The sequence below is a fragment of the Mobula hypostoma genome, chromosome 18, assembly GCF_963921235.1.
Source record: "Mobula hypostoma chromosome 18, sMobHyp1.1, whole genome shotgun sequence".
Lineage (NCBI taxonomy): Eukaryota > Metazoa > Chordata > Chondrichthyes > Myliobatiformes > Myliobatidae > Mobula > Mobula hypostoma.
The window spans coordinates 26,746,080-26,764,223 of NC_086114.1; the positions used below are offsets into that span (position 1 = coordinate 26,746,080).

At 39.1% G+C, this 18,144-nt stretch overlaps 1 long non-coding RNA gene across 1 annotated transcript in view; it reads left to right on the plus strand.

The window, feature by feature from the left end:
* Positions 1–2,596, plus strand: part of LOC134358177 (uncharacterized) — a 72,265-nt gene extending 69,669 nt beyond the window's left edge. The window contains exon 7 of the long non-coding RNA XR_010020820.1: positions 2,492–2,596. This is a non-coding gene — a long non-coding RNA (uncharacterized LOC134358177). The remainder of the gene's footprint in view (positions 1–2,491) is intronic.
* Positions 2,597–18,144: the final 15,548 nt, after the last annotated feature.

Consider the following 18,144-nt stretch of genomic DNA (forward strand, 5'->3'; position numbering starts at 1 on the left):
CCTTGGACCCTATGGGAGGCAAGTTCAGAAATTGACGGGGCCCTGGCAGAGATATTTTGAAATGTCCTTAGTGACAGGATTCATTGCCACAGATGGCTGTGGAGGCCAAATCATCAGGTATAATCATCATCATGGAGAGGTTGTAAACTGGATTCCAAATTGGCTGTATGGGTGAAGACAGAAAGTGGTAGTGGATGGTTGCTTCTCAGACTGGAGGCCTGTGACTAGTGGTGTGCCTCAGGGATCTGTGCTGGGACCATTGTTGCTTGTTGTCTATATCAATGATCTAGATGATAATGTGGTAAATTGGATCAGCAAGTTTGCTGATGACACTAAGATTGGAGGCATTGTGGACAGCGAGGAAGGCTTTCAAAGCTTGCAGAGGGATCTGGAAAAATGGGCCAGTAAATGGCAGATAGAATTTAATGCAGACAAGAGTAAGGTGTTACATTTTGGAAGGACAAATCAAGGTAGGACATACACAATAAATGGTAGGGTACTGAGGAGTGCGGAGGAACAAAGGGACCTGGGAGTTCAGATACATAATTCCCTGAAAGTGGCGTCACAGGTAGACAGGGTTGTAAAGAAGGCTTTTAGCATCCTAGCATTCATAAATCAAAGTATTGAGTATAGGAGTTGGGATGTTATGGTGAGGTTGTATAAGACATTGGTGAGGCCAAATTTGGAGTATTGTGTGCAGTTCTGGTCACTTAACTATAGGAAGGATATCAGTAAGATTGAAAGAGTGCAGAGAAGATTTACTAGGATGTTGCTGGGTCTTCAGGAGTTGAGTTACAGGGAAAAATTGAACAGGTTAGGACTTTATTCCTTGGAGTGTAGAAGAATGAGGGGGGATTTGATAGAGGTTTACAAAATTATGAGGGGTATAGACAGAGTAAATGCGAGTAGGCTCTTTCCACATAGATTAGGAGAGATAAATACGAGGGAATATGGCTTTAGGGTGAAAGGGGAAAGGTTTAGGGGGAACTTCTTCACTCAGAGAGTGGTGGAAGTGTGGAACGAGCTGCCATCTGATGTGGTAAATGTGGGCTCACTCTTAAGTTTTAAGAATAAATTGGATAGATACATGGATGGGAGAGGTCTGGAGGGTTATGGACTGGCAGCAGGTCAATGGGACTAGCGAAATATAGTTTCAGCACAGACTAGAAAGGCCGAATGGCCTGTTTTCTATGCTGTAGTGTTCTATAGTTCTATGATTCTATATTTAAAGCGGAGATAGATAGTTTCTTAAATAGTAAGGGAGTCAAAGGCTACAAGGAGAAGGCAGGAGAATGTGTTTGAGAGGGATAGTAAATCAGCCATAATGGAATGGCAGAGCAGTCTCAATGGGCAAAATGCCTTAATTCTGCTCCTATGTTTTATGGTCTTATGGTCTATGTTTGCAGGCATGCCTTAACCTTTTGAATAAAGACCATACATCTGAAGCAATGGACCAGATTGGCCTTATCCTTTGGCCAATGATTTAGAAGAGAACTGCCAACTATGTCCTTCCTGTGGGTCAGTACATTCAGGCCAGCTCTCCCTGTGCATTGCCAGTGCATCTCACCCTATCTGTTTCTAATCAACCAGAATCAGCTCTTCTGTTCAACTGGTTCCCAAATGATTGGCATGAGAATCTGGCTGAAAGAATATTTCACAGTGGCCTGAATTTCTAATGACATGCTCTTAGTGTAATCCTTTTGGATGTTCTTTAAACGTTGAGACAATGTGGGTGCTCGCTGCTGCATCCCTGTAGCATTGCAAGTTAACAGTCAAAAATTGCACATGCTGGAAATCTGAAACAAATGTTAAAAATAGGCTGAAGACCAGTTAATTCCTCTGAAGTGTTTCCAAGTTATAGAGCCTTCAAAAGAAGAACTTGCAAAGCTAGTTTGCATAACTGCTGAAATACAGTATCTATATTTATTCATTCACAGGATGTGGATGTCACTGTCATTGCTAGCCTTTATTGTCCATCCCTAATGCCTTGTTAAATGAGGAAGCAGTTCGGGTCTGGTATCACATATAAGCCTGTCTGGGTAGAAATGGCAGATTTCCTTCCCTGAAGGACATAGTGGACTAAAAGGATTTTTAATGACAATCTGTTAGTTTCATGGTTACTATTACTGAGACTAGCAGTATTGTCTAAATTCCAGATTTACTTAATTTCAATTGAATTTATATTTCCCAATTGTCAAGATCAAGTCTCAATAGTATAGAACTCTTTTGCTCATCCTGTAAAATAACCTCTGTATATCAGATCTAAGCTACACTATAATATTGCTGCCTATTGAAACCCATGCAGTGAAAGCACCAAATTTATGCTTCTCGTCTGTTATAGTGCTTTAAGTGTCCAACTACTACTTAGCCATGCATGAAATGACTTATTATCTCAGCAATCAGCCCTGACTGACTGCACTATTTATTGCTGGTTTGTAATGCTTGAAACAATGCTGCACATGACTTTTATGGCCATTTGTCTCTTCTGCAGGTCACTAAGGATGATATGGAAATAATCCACTGAACTTACTATGTTCTCAAGCTCCAAGACTTTGTATTTTAAGAATGCAAAACCAAATACTGATTTTTTAAAAACACATATAAAAATACTAATGTTGGTGTTTATTAATAGCCTTAATTCAATTTTGTTTGCTACTGAGTAACAATAAGCTTAAAATGCTTTAGAGTACAGGGAGGATTGTGTATTCATGTGTTCAACAACATAAGTTGCTTCATCATTCTGAGGCCTTAAAAGTTTTGGGTTTTGGTTTGACCAGGAACAATTCCTTACCCGTCTCCAAACTGTATTTATTGCATGTACTTATATTTATTTTCTACCATATACTTATACAACTCTTCATCTGAGATAAGACTGATATCTTTGCCTGGAAATCTGTTCCATGCATTCATGATTATCAAGTGAAGAAATACTGATAATCTCCTGTGCCCACAGGATTTTAAAGCTTCTACTGAAGAGTTTATTTATTTTGTAAGTATTTTGCTCTCAGATTCAATATAGAAGTTTTTTTGTTCAACAATTTTCAATGAAGAAAATACTTCAATTATTATATCCATTAACAGTTGCATCTTAACCACTCAGCATTCTTTCTGCATGATCTAGTTTCTTACAAGAGAATATCTTCTCCATTACCGTTGTGATACCATCCATCATCTCCCCACAACTATCCTTTGAAACTGATTTATTCCAGATAATTACACTCACGCTTCAAAACAAAATTTTGAACTGTTTATTGAGCATGGAAAAGATAACACAACAGGAACAGGGTATATAGAACACACTTGCTACATATTTATATTACTTATACCACAGTGGAGGCAATCTTCTTTGCCCTCAGTTCTTTTGGACTAAGTTGCTCCCATAATATCTTAGCTGACCATCATCTTTCTTTGAGAAGTTGTCGAGTAAGACATTTGAAAAGAAGATAATAACCGTTTCTTTAAACTATCAATGTCCAGAGATTCAGTGCGGTTATCTGAACATTTAAAGGTTCTAATTCAGGCAAAAATGTAGCTGGTACTACTTGTGCTCCTCAGATGTTCCAAATCTCCAGGTACAAACTGACAGAAATGTCATCACTTGTTGGGACACCTTTTGCCAATATGGCCTAAGAGCTGATACCCTTGTTGTAATTACAGACAGGAGGGAGGAGAATTGCCCTTTGTCTTGCCTTCTGGTCAGCTCAGTAATTGCAGTGTCACTGCATTTTGCCAGTAATATGGCTGGAGATTCATTTGAATAATCATAAATTTAATCAATATTACATAACTAAAAATCTTCTTTAAAATTAATTTTTCTGGAGTTAAAAGCAACAATGATAATTTCCATCATTCCAAATATTTTACTGAAACACCCATGTGTACAACTTATATGTCAAGGCAAACTTAAAATGAAGGCATTTTAAGTAAATGATTTGGATGAGAATGTAAGTGCTATGAATAATAAATTTGAAACAGACAAAAATAGGAAAAGACGTTGGTAACAAAGGTTGTCTAAGGTACAGGGGGACATAGGTCAGCTAGAAAATTGGGTGGAATGATGGCAGATGGAATATAATCCAGACAAATGTAAGGTAAAGTGTCTTGGGACATTAAATATTGGCAGGGCATATACAGTAAATGGCAGGGACGTTAGGAGTGTTATAGCACGGGGAGACTTTTGGGATGCAGGTCACAGTTCAATAAAAATGGTAACAGGTGTGCAGAAGAGTAGTGAAGAAGACATTTGACATAAATCAAAGTATTGTGTACAAGAATTGGCACAAGATGTACAGATGTAGAAAACATTGGTTTGGCTGCACTTAGATTACTGTGTGCATTTCTGGACACCGCAGTACAGGAAGGATGTGGTAACGTTAAGAAGAATTCTTTAGCAGATAAACGTGTGGCTGAGAAGCTGGTGCAGGGGACAGGGCTTCAGATTCTTGAATCATTGGGATCTCTTCAGGGAGAGGTATTACGGGTTGCACCTGAACCCGAGGAGGACCAACATTTTCGCGAGCTGTTGGGGAGGGTTTAAACTAATTTGGCAGGGGGTGGGTGGGAACCGGAGTGAAAGGACTCAGGATAGGACAGATGGTAAAAAAGTAAAGATAGCGTGCAGTCAGACTGCCAGGAAGGGCAGGCAAGTGATGGGACTTAGTTGCAGCCAACAGGCTGAGTATCAAATCATTAGGAATGCAGGATCAGAAAGGATAGCAAATACGGTCTCAAGGTATTGTATCTAAATGTGCGTAGTATAATAATTAAGGTGGATGATCTTGTTGCATTATTACAGATTGCCAGGTATGATATTGTGGCCATCACTGAATCGTGGCTGAAGGATGGCTATAGTTGGGAGCTGAATGTCCAAAGTTACACATTATAACAGTGGGATAGGAAGGTAGGCAGAGGGGGTGGTGTGGCTCTACTGGTAAAGAATGACATCAAATCAGTAGAAAGGTGTGACTTAGGATCGGAAGCTGTTGAATCCTTGTGGGTTGAGTTAACAAACTGCAAGGGTAAAAGGACACTGATGGCAGTTATATAAGAGGCCTCCCAACAGTGGCTGGGAGGTGGACCACAGGTTACAGCAGGAAATAGAAAAGGCGAGTCAAAAGAGCACTGTTATGGTAGTCATGGGAGATTTTTAACATACAGGTCGATTGGGAAAATCAAGCTGGATTTCAAGAGAGTGACTTCGTTGAATGCCTAAGGGATAGCTTTTTAGAGCAGTTTGTTGTTGAGCCTACTAGGACAGGGGTCCCCAACCTTTTTTGCACTGCGGACCGGTTTAATATTGACAATATTCTTGCGGACCGGCCGACGGGGGGCGGGTAAGGTTGCCAACGAACAAGAGTACCAGTCAATGGCGTTGTTTACCCTAAAGACTACAATGACCATGAAGCCTTGCGCGGACACCAATGCGCATGCGCGTCGTGACCTGCCGATCCCCCCCCCCCCCCAAAAAAAAGCAAATTCTGTTTGGCGATTCTGTTCGTGGGGTGGGTGTTAATCACTACCGGAATATAGGTGATAAGTGGGTAATACACTCAATTTTGTTTCTAAAAGGGTTTATCTAACGAATTTAATATTAAACACACAGCACATATTTTCCTCGCATGGATATAATGATGTCAATTATCAGGGGAGCTTGAAGTGTTGAACGAACTTCCAGTAGAAGTGGCAGAAGCAGGTTCGATATGATCATTTAAAGAAAAATTGGATAGGTATATGGACAGGAAAGGAATGGAGGGTTATGGGCTGAGTGCAAGTCGGCGGGACTAGGTGAGAGTATGTTCGGCACGGACTAGAAGGGCCGAGATGGCCTGTTTCCGTGCTGTAATTGTTATATGGTTATATAGGTCACTTATAAGTCAATAGCATTATAACATTTTAAGTAATATTTGGATATTAAACGCACAGCACATATTTTCCCCGTATGAATATATAAAATCATTGCAACACACCAATATCGCTGAATCAGTGGGAGCCCTGGGCTTGTTTCCCTGCAACAACACCGTCCTATCGAGGGGGTTCCTTATGTCCAGTCTATTCCGCAATTCAGTTTTCGTTGCATTCATTGCAGAAAGCTCCGCTTCGCAGAAAAATGTTGGAAATAAAAGCAACGTTTTCAGTGCTTTCATGGCTAGCTCATGATATTTAGCCTTGACTTTGATCCAAAATGCCGACAGAGATGTTATGTCAAACATACTTTTCAGCCCGTCGTCATTTACAAGCTCGAGGAGTTGATCGCCTTCCCGCCCTGACACGGATGACGCGCGGGTCATGACCTCGCATGCGGAATGGCTGATCAGTGGCCATGACAGGGAATGAGGAAAGATGCAGCTGACCAAATCATATCGCTTCCTCGCGGCCCGGTAGCGCATGCTCTGCGGCCCGGTGGTTGGGGACCGCTTTACTAGGAGATTAGCTATACTGAATTGGGTGTTATGTAATGAACCGGAGGTGATTAGGGAGTTTACGGTAAAGGAACCCTTAGGAACCAGTAATCACAATATGATTGTGTTCAACTTGAAATTCGATAGGGAGAAAGTAAAGTCTGATGTAGCAGTATTTCAGTGGAGTAAGGGAAATTACAATGGTATGAGAGAGGAGTTGGCCAAAGTAAATTGGAAGGAGCTGCTGGCAGGGATGTCAGCAGAGCAGCAATGGCATGTGTTTCTGGGAAAAATGAGGAAGGTGCTGGACACATGTACTCCAAAAATTAAGAAATACTCAAATGATAAAATAGTACAACCATGGCTGACAAGGGAAGTCAAAGCTATTGTAAAAGCAAAAGAAAGGGCATACAACAAAGTAAAAATGAGTGGGAAGATAGAGGATTGGGAAGTTTTTGAAAACCTACAGAGAGCAACTAAAAAATCATTAGAAGATGAAATATGAAAACAAGCTAGCAAATAATATCAAAGTGGATAGTAAAAGATTTGTCAAATATGTTAAAAATAAAAGAGAAATGAGAGAGAATATAGGACTGCTAGAAAATGAGGCAAGAGAAATAATAACAAGGGACGGAGACAGCTGATGAACTAAATGCATAATTTGCATCAGTCTTCACTGTGAGGATCAGGGACTGATAGGTTCTTGATTGGGCATGGCATCAAAAGTTACACTAGAGAAGGCTGGGAGCTGGGGTTGAAGAGGAGAAAAAAAATAGGATCAGCCATGATTGAATGGTGGACTCGATGGGCCAGATGGCCTAATTCTGCTCCTATGTCTTATGGTCTAATTCAGAAGATATTCACTAATATGTTGTCTGGAATTGTGGGCTTTACTTACAAGGAGAGAATGTATAAGCTGGGTTCAATCTCACTGGAACATACAAGACTGAGTGACGATCTTTGAGGCTTAGATGATTACAAGGGGCATTGCAAAGGTAATGAGAGTCTTTTATTCATGTTGCAGGAACCTAAAGCTAAAGGGCATAGGTTAAAGGTGTGAAAATTAGAGATCTGAGAGGCAAGTTTATCCACGTATAGTGTGATAGTTATATAGAAAGTGCTGCAAAAGATATGGCAGAGGTAGATATAATTACAATGTTTAAATATTATGTAGATGGACACTTGGATAGAAGAGGAGTACAGAGATAAAGCCTAATATGGGCATGTGGGATCACTCACGGTTAACATGATTGAGTAGGACTTAAGGTCCTATTCTTGTGCTGTTTAGTTATATTACCTTATGGCAGTGAAAAGTGTTCTTGAAACAGGAAAAAATGAGCTCTCCCTTGGAAGAGTATTAAAGTTTAATCCACTTTGTAGTAATAACTGATTCTAACATGTGACATGTCTAGATGGTAAGTAGAATGTGAGAATAATAATAATATGGTACAACAGAGAAAAATACCACTTGGCCCTTCAAATATGCTGTCTTTGAAAGTGCTAACCATATTGTTCCTCTCTTAATGATCTGACAGGACTTTCCCTCTCATGTGAGAAGTCACGGAAACATCACATTCGAGACTGGTATAATCTATTGTGACACGGGCCTTGTTTTAAAGAGCTTGACTTGGAATAAAGTAGGAATCTGCTTTTTTTTGGTGTCTTTTTCTTCAGGGGAGTAACAATATCATTCATCTCACCAGCAGTTCTCACTGGACATGGGGTTGATGAACATGATTTTTTGGCTGTATTTACAGTGAAACTCTCCTGATCCAGAAATTAAACAAAACAGTTGCAGTAGCAGTTAGAACTACAGTGATATCCTAACAATTCTATAATAAATGTTCCTAGCTATGGGATGGAAAAGAAAACAAAATACATATTGATATAACCCTTGATTTTCTGCCCTAACTTGAAAGGTAATGATCACATTCATTTATATATCTTGATTAACAGAATTTGTAAATTTATAAATAACCCCAGGGAAGTGAAAATGAAAATTCAGGATGATCTATAAAGAGGAATTAAAATAGAAAGAAAATTCCATGAGAAACAGATGCTGTATCCTAGAACAAAATGTGCTTGAACATGAACATCACCATGGATTAGCCACTGCAGCTTTCTATTTTAAATTGCAATTTTGATCCCAACCCAGGATGTTTAGATTTGAAACTGGGTTCACAGCACTATACCAATCTTTCAAGCCTGTATAGAAAAGAATCAAAATATAAAGAAAAATCCATGAGAAACAGGTGCTGCATCCTAGAACAAAATGTGCTTGTACAGCGTGAACATTATCATGGGTAAGCCACTGCATCTTTCTATTTCAAATTGCATTTTTAATCCAAACCCAGGATGTTAAGATTTGAAACTAGGTTCACAGCAGTATACCAGTCTTTCAAGCCTGTAAAGAAAACACCCAGCAAATATTTGTACACTCCCTACTCCTTCTAAGCAAATTGATGGATTTCCAGGTGCCGCCTATGGTACTGAATTTCCAGATTTCCCCACTACTCCTGTTCCAGCTGACTCCCCAAATGTCTGGAAGAGTATCAAGATGATCACTGTACTAAAATACAGCAACCGAAAGGATAGAAATTGATTTGTTTTCAGTCTCTATGCAGGAATACAGGTTATCAGGATGTAATGCAATTAAACACTACTACCGTTCTTAGGAAACTCAGACATTTCGAGTAGCAAGGAAGTAATATTTTGTAACGCAAACACGAGGAATTCTGCAGATGCTGGAAATTCAAGCAACACACATCAAAGTTGCTGGTGAACGCAGCAGGCCAGGCAGCATCTCTAGGAGGAGGTACAGTCGACGTTTCGGGCCGAGACCCTTCATCAGGACTAACTGAAAGAAGAGCTAGTAAGAGATTTGAAAGTGGGAGGGGGAGAGGGAGATCCAAAATGACAGGAGAAGACAGGAGGAGGAGGGATAGAGCCAAGAGCTGGACAGGTGATTGGCAAAAGGGATATGAGAGGATCATGGCACAGGAGGCCTAGGGAGAAGGAAAAGGGGGAGGGGGGGAAAAACCCAGAGGATGAGCAAGGGGTATAGTCAGAGGGACAGAGGGAGAAAAAGGAGAGAGAGAAAGAATGTGTGTATACAGATAAATAATGGATGTGGTACGAGGAGGAGGTGGGGCATTAGCGGAAGTTAGAGAAGTCAATGTTCATGCCCTCCCCCTCCCACTTTCAAATCTCTTACCAGCTCTTTCTTCAGTTAGACCTGACGAAGGGTCTCGGCCCGAAACGTTGATTGTACGTCTTCCTAGAGATGCTGCCTGACCTGCTGCGTTCACCAGCAACTTTGATGTGTGTTGCAGTAATATTTTGTGATCGATTTTCACAATCTTTTATCCCCACCTATTGATCTGTATCTAAATATACATCGGCTGAGTACAAATGTGTGTTCTAAAAAATTAAGTCCTGGAATTTGTTCCATGGCACTAATTGGGAACTCATATTGGGACTTTGGTTTCATTTATGGAGACTTTGTAAGCTGCAATCTGCTGTTGAGCATTTCCAGTTATATTAGCAGCAATAATGATTAAAAAATGTACTGCACACAAAACGCTGGCGGAACTGGGCTGGCCAGGCAACATCCATGGAAAAGAATAAACAGTTGACGTTTCGGACAAGACCCTCATCAGGACTGGAACGGAAGGAGGAAGATGCCAGAGTAAGGACCTGAAAAGTAATGATCACATTCATGTAGACATCTTGATTAACAGACTTGGGAAATAGTAGATTTTTACTATTTGCTGGAAAAGCAGAAATGAAAATTCAGGATGGACTATAATGCAGGAATAAAAAAAAATTCATGAGAAACGGATGCTGTGTCTTAGAACAGCCCGGAACATCGACTGTTTATTCATTACCTGACCTGCTGAGCTTGTGCAGCACTTTGTGCGTGTTGCTCTGGATTTGCAGCATCTGCAGAATCCTTTGTGTTTAAAAATTGTACCTCTTCTTTACCTTTCATTTATATTCTTATATTTCTTTATAGTGCAGTAGAAAGCTACTCAGCTCGTTGAGTCTCTGTCATAGCTCAGAGAACACCCATCAGTCTCATAGCCCACTTATTTCCCTGTAGCCTATTCTCTTTCACATATCCAACAACACTCTCTAATTCTCCTGTCATCCACTAGACTTGGGACATGTCATTGTTGCCTATTAATGTCCTAGCACCGCTTTAGGGCACTGGAAGAAACTGCAGCACATCTGAAATCCATGCACTTACAAAGAACATGTCAAAATTCCAGGCATACAGCACCCAACATCACGATCTGACATGCATTCTGGAGCTGTGCAACATCAATAACTGAAGCATTAGTGTATCACCCACTTTCTGACTTGAAGTTTTAGAATAGTCTTCTTTGCTTGTGCATTGCTTTTGTTTTTAACTTTGCCATTATTGCTTCTCTCATAAACTCCTTTTTTCCACTCTTTCCTCATGAATTGTATCTTCATATTTTCATATCGTACCTTCCCATGATTTCTGCTTTTCTCCATTCAGATCTCCAACCTGCTATGTTACTAAGAGTCAGGTTGGAGGTCAATAATGATTAATGTATTTCTTAGCCTTCTCAACCTGTGGTTGCTTATGACACTGTTTGCTATATCAATAGCCTTTCAGGTTTTTTTTCAGTTAGGTGTCACTGCATTCACCTGGCTGAATTCTATACAGACAATGGTTCTTTTACCTTCTCCTGTATTAATATTTCAAATGTCTTCCAAGGATTTCTTTTCTCCCTCCTATCCCTTATTCCATAATATATCACCTTTCCTAATCTCGAAGGTGTTGGATTGTTTGAATGATGTCTAGTAGTGGTTTATCAGAAATATCCTGCAAATAAATATTAGGCATATGGAAGCCATTGTCTTCAGTCCTCACCGCTGACTCAAGCTTTCCTCCCTGGCAACACTCTGAGGCTAATCTATTTGGTTCACATATGATAGATGAACCCAGATGAGTGGGCAGTGATGGATATGGACATCGTCTAATCAGAAGGGATTAGTTCAGTTAGGCATTTAATTACTAGTTAGGCCAAACTAGGTAAGACTGGTAGATTTCCTCCTTTGAAGGATATCAGTGAACCGAAGAGGTTTTCATGCAATTCCAATAGTTTGTAGTCATCATAACTAAGGCTTTTTAAAATATATTTTTATTGAATTTTACATATATTTCACATGTACAAATAAACAATAATAATAATTAAACTAAATAGTGAAACATGTCCTCATGTTTTTCACAATCATCAAAGGAAAAGAAATATAACATTTCACATACTTCACATATTTAACAAAGAAATAAAATAAAAACACATCAGAAAAAAAACCATAGAAGCACTCAATAACACACAGATATTTCAAAATGATTGTGCACCTTGACGTCCAAGAAGCTGCAATAAAGGTTTCCACACATTTTCAAATTCTCCTGTCCTTCCTCTGGTTATGTAAGTCAGTCTTTCCAATACAATACAAGATGCCATCTCCTTCACCCATACATATATCGAAGGTATATCTGTTTTTCTCCAAGATAAGGCTATCATCCTCCTGGCCTGCAGGAGTCCAAAGACAATTAAAATCGACTGTTTTGAACTAACAGTAAAGTTCTTTGGATATGTACCTAGTACACACATTTTTGCTTGGTGAGGCATCTTTACTCCAACAATCTCAGTTATAATCTGAACAACTGTTTTCCAGTAATTTTTGAATTTTGGACAGTCCCATACTCAGTGAAACAGAATACCCTTTTCTGCTAAACGTTTAACACAAGTGTCCGGGATGTCAGGGGACCAACGGTTCAGTTTGACCAGGGTAATGTAAGTTCTCATTAACCATTTGTATTGTAATAGCTTCATTCTCGAGCTAATTGATTGCTTTTGGGCTTTTAAGCATGCCATTTCCCACTCAGTTTCTTGTATGTCCTCTTGAACATCCAATCTCCATGCCTCTAGCCTGTCATTGGTGGACTCCTTATCATATGACATCAAAGCTGTATAGAATAAAGAAATCTGACTTCTCCCCTTTAGGTTCAGAAGTATGAGATTTTCAAGATGTGATAGTGGTGGTTCAGATATTCAATTCATATGGGGTGTATGGGGTGTCAGGGAGAGGTAGCACCTCTGGTGGGGGGAACATGTCACGTTCTTTTCAGGGCGGTTAGTCCACCTTTGGTCCCCACCTGGCACTCAGCTCTCACCTGTGGCTCCCCGTAGCTGTTTGCATGCGACAGTGGCCACACCCCGGTCAACGGCTTCAACAAGCCGGCTAAACCAGGTGGGGGTAGCCGACGGGTCTCAAACCCTCGGTGAGATAGGGAGTTGTCTATCCCAGCATGTGAAGACTGACTCCGGCGGATTGAGCGGACGAGACCAATGGAAGGTCCAATGGTCAAGAAGGCGGTCTCTGCAAGCGTCATGGAACGTGTAGAGCAGGACAAGACACAGAAGATGTCCTGGTCATCCACTGCGCCTAGTCCCATCTCCAGCTGTCTAGACTCTGTCTTGCCACTGGATCCAGATGGGAATTGGGAAGAGAGAGTGAGGCTGACGCTGCACAACTCTCCCTCACTTAAATCCAAATCACGCGTTAGTCTCGACACCATCATTATGGTGTCGAGGTCCTCATCGACTTCAACGATGGACGAACAACAACAATTCAATGCTTATATTTTGATAGTATGAAATGTTTCAGTTGCAAATATTTAAAGAAGTGTTTTTTAGGAATATGGTATGTCTGACACAATTGATCAAATGTAATAAGATTACCATTCATATAAAGGTCCTCTATTTTCTGCACACCTTTGTCTGCCCAGATTCTGAAACCACCATCTGCTCTTCCTGCCCTGAAGTATGTATCGCTCCATACTGGGGAGAAACGAGAAATGGGAGGAGTATCCTTAATATGGTGATGTGCTTTATACCAGATGTCAATAGTATTTTTGAGGAAAGGGTTCTTGGTTGTTCTTTTCAGATTTCTTGGGTCTGCAGAGTATAGATAGTGCGTTAATGGGAGGTTTGGTACTGATGCCTGTTCAATATTCACCCAGGCTGGAAGGGCCTCCATTGAGAAATAAAACATTGCAGAACGTAACTGAGCAGACCAATAATACCATTTCAGGTTCAGAAGCCGTAGCCCTCCCCTTTCATAAGGCAGGTATAGCAGCCTACGTCTCAGTCTAGATTTTTTATTATTCCAAATGAATTTACTAAAAATACTATTAAGCTTATCAAAAATAATTTTGGTAGTGGGAGAGGAAGTGATTGAAAAAGGTATAAAAATTTTGGTAATATATTCATTTTGATCATGTTTATACAGCCAATCATTGATATGGGCATTGTTATCCATCGATGTAACATCTCCTTCACCTCGCCCACACATAGTTAGTAGGGACGATCGTTTTAATTTCAGGGGCAATTTTGACACCAAGGTAGGTAAACTCTTCCTTTGCATTTATAAATGGGGTTTTTATGACTGATTTCAATCTTTCTTCTTTGTTCAAAAATAGTATTGATGATTTTGAGTTGTTAATGTTATAACCAGAGAACTGCCCAAACAATTCAATCTGTTGCATTAAGTTTGGAATACTGACGGATAAGTTTGTTAAAAAAAGAATCACATCATCAGCATATAAGCATATTCTATGTTCCTGTTCTCCTAGCTGGATGCCCAGGCCTGTCTGCATTCTTATTGCCATAGCCAGGGGTACTATGGCCAGTATAAACAACATTGGTGGCAAAGGACATCCCTGGTGAGTAGGTCGCTCCAAAATGACTGGTTTAGAAACTATACTATTTGTTAAGACACTGGCTATTGGATTTGTATATGAAATCTGAATCCATTTAAGGAAGTTCTTTCCAAATCCAAATCTAGGCAATACATTAAATAAATATTGCCATTCTGTTCTATTGAAGGCCTGCCCAACATCCAGTGATAATACTGCTGTATCTTCAGCATCAAATTTTTCATAAATTATGTTAAGAACTCTTCTAATATTATGGAATCCTTGGCGTTTTTCCACAAAACCATTCTGATCATTATGAACTAGATGTGGGATATAAAGATCTAATCTTCTTGCTAAGGCTTTACAAAGTATTTTTGTGCCCGATCCAATTAGACTTAACAGGCTAAATGAGGAACATTCTGTAGGCTGTTTGCCTGGTTTCAAGATCAGCGTTATCATTACCAGCCTTAAAGAGGGTGGAAGAGTTCCATTTCGATAAGATTTGTCATACATATTTAAGAGTGGGACTCATAATTTTTCTTGAAATGTTTTGTAGAATTCAATCGGTAGTCCATCAGGCCCAGGTGCTTTACTACTGTTAATATTTTGGATAACTTGTGATACTTCTTCAATTGTTATACATCTATCTAACTCCTTTTTTGCATCTTCTGTCAGTGTCTGGAATTGAAACTGATCAAGAAATGTGTCACATCCTTCTGAGGCTTGGGGGCATTCTGATTCATATAAATGTTCATAAAATTCTCTAAAACTGTTTTTAATTTCTAATGGATCTACTGTTAGGCTTCCTGAAAAGGTTATTATACTGCTAATTGCTCTATTAGACTGTATTTTTCAAATTCTCTGTGCCAAAAGTTTTCCAGCTTTTTCTCCTTGATCGTAATAAGATTGCTTCAGCCACATTAAACTTTTTGCAGCTTTATCAGCAGATAATTTGTTATATTTGGCTCTCAAAAGTAGCAGATCTCTTTGTTTTGTTGGGTCATCCCTTTCATTTAGTTCTATCTCTAAAGATTTAATTTGTTTTTCCGAAGTTTCCATCTCTATTTTTTGTTGTTTGACCTTGGAACTTGTATAACTAAAGATTTCTCCTCTAATATATGCCTTGAATGCCTCCCATTTCGTGCTGCCACTAGTTTGATCTGTATTTAACTCAAAGTAACTATCTATTTTAGTTCCCACAAATTTAACTTTGGGCTTTGTAGCCATCTTACCTGAAATCACCAGTTAGGGGGACTGTGAATAAATTTCTCTACATGAATACGTAATGAAATAGCAACATGGTCACTTATTACTATGCTATTATACCAGCAATTTTTAATCTTTGATAAGAGCTCTCTTGAGACAAGAAAATAATCAATATGAGAAAGCTTTTAAAAAAATAGTTCCAGATTAGTAACTGAATTTAAATGTCACATCTGTCTTGGTGGGATTTAAGCTTGGGTCTGTACATTGTTAGTCCAGATCTCTTGGCTCTTATCTGTATGGGTGATGGTTAGCTACCTTGAAAAGAAAATAATTATTTCTCAGGAGATCCCACATGGTTTGAGATTCACACTTGCTTTGGGTCTCAATTATTTACATTAAATTTTGCTGTTTTAAGACACATTTTGTATTCCAGTATAAAGTAATGGACTTTTCAGAAAATTTAGGCTATAGATTCTCATGAACAAACTGTGCACACCAATGGGAGAAATTTCCATTAAGTCTCCCACAGGAAATTCCTCCCTAATGTGCTTGTATATCATAAAGCAGAAAACAAAAAGAAATGTGATAGTTTTAAGAACCCTCTGATGATTCTTATAAAATATTGGCCCACCAAATTTGAACTGCAATTAACATTATAATCACTATTCTGAAGCTTGATTGTGAATTTTACCTTTTTAAGTAAAAGTAAGCGCATTATGAAAGTTGATTTAGATATCTTAGAATAAAAATTAGGATTTTTATTATTTTCAATGCCAACGTGACATTCACTTACTTAAAATGTCACCAACGTTAAACTAGTGGCTAATTTATTCAATAGTCAGGCTTTGACATTGTGCCTTCCTATTGTTTATCCACTTGAAATGCTTAAAAACATTTTAAAAAGCATCTGTCACTGTGTAATGAGTATATTTAACCCAGACAGACTGACTAAATTATGTCTCATACTAAATGAGTAATTTATTTGACAAAGTAAAGTTGCATGTCACAGGCGTAACAAACTTTAACATTGTTTACTGAACAATTGGGTGCATGTTCCACAGCCCAAATAACCATGAGCAAAAGCCACAAATCACAAAGGTTATCGAATATGGAAATCTGTGCAGCAGTGATTAAAGTTAGTACGGGAAAGCTGTATCCTTCATAAAGGGGAAGGATAATGCTCCACTCTCTATTCAGATGCAGTTATGGGAAATGGTAATTTATTTCCTGCATCACTAAGTCTAGATAGTAGTTTTGTGGTGGGAGAATATTGGCAAATCTTCTGCTTCCTACCACTGAGCACAAGTGGTCATCGTTCAAAGTTTCCAAATGCTTCATTCTTACATGTTCATTTTACAGAACTTTTTCCGTTTGCTTTAATCATTTTTTTCAATGCCATTAAGAATTTTGCAAGTCTCATTAAGAGATTAATGATTGGTTGGCATCCTTTTTAGAAATGCCGCCATGACTCATTAAGATGCAAAGGCATCAATTTAGATTTTCAATTCAGTAGTTTTTTTGTTTATGAGTAGGTAGCTGAACTAATCTCGAATTACATTGTGACTTCTCAGCAATCTGGGATTTTGAATTGCAAACTTCCAGGGGAAAAAAAAAGCACCGGAAATGGATTGCATCCATTTTTTGGTATTTACAGTAAATGCTTATGTTAGCAATAATATTGGACCAAGGAGTCACCAAAATATGATGGGTGGGATATTCTTAAGATGATTTATGTGTTTCAAGATACATTAAAACACATCTGTGCATTTTGTACAAACTGTTACTGGACAGGCAACATCTGCATTGGAAATGGTTCAGTCTGCCATGGGGGTTTAGTTCGAGAGAGTTGGGAAGCTGGAGGTGTGAACTCACAGAACAGAGACATGGGAGTGGGGAATATGAGGAGGGAGAGTTAACAATGCATGGATCTTCCAAGACCTTCTTCACCCCCAAATAAGGATAGGAGCAATCGTGCCCCTTGTCTAATATGATTCTGAGCCCTATGATCAGCTGCAGCCATCTGTCCACAAATGGAGGGATCCATGAGCTCCACTAATTACTTCAATAAAGTCTCAATTTGTGCCATGGGATACTGTTAATAAAAATTTGTGTGAATGAGAATAAGAGGGGATTGATATTCAATATAGCAATGCTATCCCAGTGGAAATACCTTAAATTTTCACTGCTCTTAATATGGTGTAGTTCTTGAGGATAACAAGGGAGGCCATAATTTGCAACCCACTGATCTGCTTTATGATATTTCCCAAATGATGATGTCATTATAAGTACAAAATACAACAGAGAAATAACTCTGATCTAAGGGCAAAATGCCCCATTATTTACTAGTTTCATTTTCCCAAAGGGTGGGACTTTAATGAATAATGTGTGAAACACTATAAATTATGCCTACAATTGCATGTTGTGTGTGGTTTACACATAAAAAGCAGGCACAAGTGGACTTGCTGTAATCCAATTTCTGGGTAGAAGTGTCTGTACAGTGATGTCAGGCACTCAGTAGTGATATAAATCAGAATGCATGTTTAAACTTACTGCAGCTTTTGTATATGACGACAAAAACTTAGGGACCTTCAGCAAAATTAAAGACATGCCAATGTTTCCTTATGTGGACAGAGAGTATAAGAACAACTGTTCAATTCCCAGCTCCAATGGATGACACTTGATAATGGAGCACATATCTCAATTTTCAGAATCAGTATCAGATTTATTATCTCTGACATACTGTACGTCATGAATTTTTTTGAATTCCAATTCCTCTACATTTCTGTATGTGGTTGGGGGGAG